A 3217-nucleotide genomic window follows, 5' to 3' on the forward strand; every position below is an offset into this window, starting at 1 on the left:
AAGGTCCCCTAGGCACCACTCCTGATTTCAACATTCAGGATTTTACCCATATCCCCACCCACCCCACACTGCTTTTGCTCTACAAGTTTCTTTATGTTCCTTTTTCTACATATTTTCTTGTTTAAGTCCTACAGATACAATTGAATAAAGATGGGGAAGGGTGGGGTGAAATAAAGTACAGACAATGTGATGTCAAGGTAATGGAATACCATACAGCCATTAAAAAGGATAATCTCAGAGACTCTAACGATAGAGGAAATGCTAAAACAAACAAACAAACAAATAAATAAAACTCAGTATATACAACCATATAAATAGCACAATCCTGATGCCATGAAATAGTATATGCATACACAAATCTAATATTCTTTTTTTTATCCAACAAATATGTTTTGAGCATCTACTATGTCCCAGGCAGCAGAGATACATGAGGTATAGGACAGCCCAGCCCTGCTCTCGTTGGCTCTCGGTAAAGCGGGAAAACAGGTAAGAGTGATGTGCAGTAAAGAGTCTACTCTTAGCACGAGGTAGAAAGCGACGTGATGATATAAAGCAGGCAAGGGGGAAAGCTGGGGCTGGAGGGCTTTCTTCGACATCATGGCATGTACTTCTTCTATAATCAAAAAATCATTTGCACTCCCTCCAGCTTCTGAAGGCACCACTGCCCTTGTGCGGCTCCCACCTTCAGGAAGCCCTGGATGGCGGCTGGGAAGGCAGAGACAATCACGTGCCCACCCCCACCCCCTGCATTGGCACCGCTCCGTGACCTTAGTCTCTTGTCCCCTTGTTTTGTGGTGATTTACATGCTCGTCTTATCTCCTAAATGTCAGGGACAATGTCTGATTCATGCCGCAACTCCCACACCACTTGGCATGTAAGAAAGACTCAAAACGCACTCTGCCAGGTTAAATAGAATTCGGTTCCCCTCAAGGGCTAGAATCTGGCCTCTCTCGTTGCGATAGCAGCATTATCAGTTTTCACTTCCTTTCTCCCCTCGGTGCCTAGGCCTACAGCTTAATCATTGCCAACCTACCACCTCCCACGCCACCGCCCCCTCCCCCAAACCGGGAGGCAGACCCCGCCTCTGGCTGCACAGACCCGTCCATCTCTCTGCCTCAGTGCCTCCTCCTGGAAATGGCACCTTCCGAGGCCAAGATCAGGGCAAGCCAGACCAGGCCTGGCCAGGTTGGGGTAAGGAATATGTTCTTTGTCTTGGGAACACAAAGCCCCATTTGTGATCACTGGGCACGAGTCTGGGCAGGGAGCCACATGAGACAGGAGGCGGCAGTGGGAGGAGTGGACACGATTTTCAAAAGCCCCTCCTGCCGGCCGGCTGCCGAGGAAGCGGTGTGGTAAGTCCCCTCCTCCCACACCCTGAAACACAAGGTGTCTGTCAGTCCACACCCCACTTCCTCCTTCCTCGGCGCTACTCCCCCAAGTGCCCCCCCCAACCGTACATACACCCCACCTTCGAATGGAGAAGGAGGAAGGGGGAAGCCACTGAAGCCTGAGACTTGGGGCTGGGGGTGGGGAGAGTGGATATTTCCAGAGCTTGTGCATTTGTGGCCAAGGGCAAGGCCAGCGGAGAAGCTGTATCCTCCCATCACTCAGCGGCCCCACCCAACCCATCCCCCAAGACGAGGGGACAGAGACAGATGGGAAGCTGGGACCCTGGCCTCGGCATCATGGCATGGGGAGCCCCGAGAGGACTCGGAAGCAGCGCCCCATTTAACAGAGAGGAATGCTGAGGCCTGGGGTGCATTGGCTATGAAGACAGGTTGTTTAGGGACCTTCTCCTCCCCTCTCCTCCATGCTGTGACCAGTTCCAGAGCAGGGATGGGTTGGGTTATCTGGATATAAACAAACAGCAGGACCCATCACTTCTCAGCCTCATGTTCTGGGAGGAGTCCCCTAACCTCCCCTGGGCCTACATTCCCTTTCTGTCACTTACTGTAGCACAGGTCTGGCCCCTCCTTGGCCCTATCCAGTCCTGACCTACCCCATCATCCTTCAATTCTGCGCACCAACCTACAGACCTTTGTTCTCTTCCAGGAGGAGCCCCATCATCCTGCCTCAGGGCCTTTGCACATGCTCTTCCCGCACCTTAGAACACTCTCCCTCTCTAATCACCCCTCCTCATCCTTCAGGTCGGGGTTCACATGTCACTCTCTAGAAGGCCCCCTCCGTGCACTCTACGCCTCTCCTCCTAGCTCTATCAGCGTGTGATGACGTATTTGCTGGGCTATTGAATTCCCTTGGCCTCCCCATCAGCCTGCAAGCCCCATAAGGGCAGGGCTTCTCTTATCCACTGCTATATCCTCACACAGCACCTGGCACATAGTAGAAGCTCAATAAACATTTACCAAAAAAAAAAAAAAAACCCCTCTGAAAGGAAATGAAGAAGGGAAGGATGCACATCGGCTTTAAGAGGATGGCATCCTCTGTGGAGGGAAGGAAAGGAATGGGCCTGACGTGAGAAAGACCCAAGAAGAGCTCAGCTGCATCTGGGGTGCTGTGGTTAAGAGGGCAGACTACGTCCAGATGGCCTGAGTGCAAATCCCAACTTAGACTTGACACCAAAAGCACAATACATAAAGGCAAAGGAGGCATATCGGACCTCATCGACATTTAAAACTTACTTTGCAAAAGGCCATGTGAAGAGGATTAAGAGACAAGCTACAGACTGGGAGAAAATAAATATCCAATAGAGCCGGGGTCCCCAACCCTGGGCTGCGAACTAGAACCAGTCCGTGGCCTGTTAGGAACCGGGCCACACGGCAGGAGGTGAGTGATTGGCGAGCAAGCGAAGCTTCATCTGGATTTGCAGCCACTCCCCAGCACCAGCATCACCGCCTCAGCTCCACCTCAGATCGTCAGGCTTTAGATTCTCACAGGAGCACCGGTCCCTGGTGCCACACAGGTTGGGGACCGCTACAATAGAGGATTACCTGAAACACATAGACATGTATCTAGAATATAGTAAAAAATCTTAAAACTCAGCAGTAAGGGGGAAAAAGGCAACCCAATTAGAACATAGGTAACAGACACAAACAGATATGTTGCCGAAGAGGATATACAGTTGGCAAATTAGCTCGAAGAAGATGGCAATCATCATTAGCCATTAGAGAAATGCAGGGTAAAACCACAATGAGATACCACTACACACCTATCAGAATGGCTTAAAAAAAGAAAAAAAAAGAAAAAGAATAGCGAGGAT

This window comes from Pteropus vampyrus, unplaced genomic scaffold, assembly GCF_000151845.1.
Source record: "Pteropus vampyrus isolate Shadow unplaced genomic scaffold, Pvam_2.0 Scaffold23, whole genome shotgun sequence".
In the NCBI taxonomy this organism is placed as follows: domain Eukaryota; kingdom Metazoa; phylum Chordata; class Mammalia; order Chiroptera; family Pteropodidae; genus Pteropus; species Pteropus vampyrus.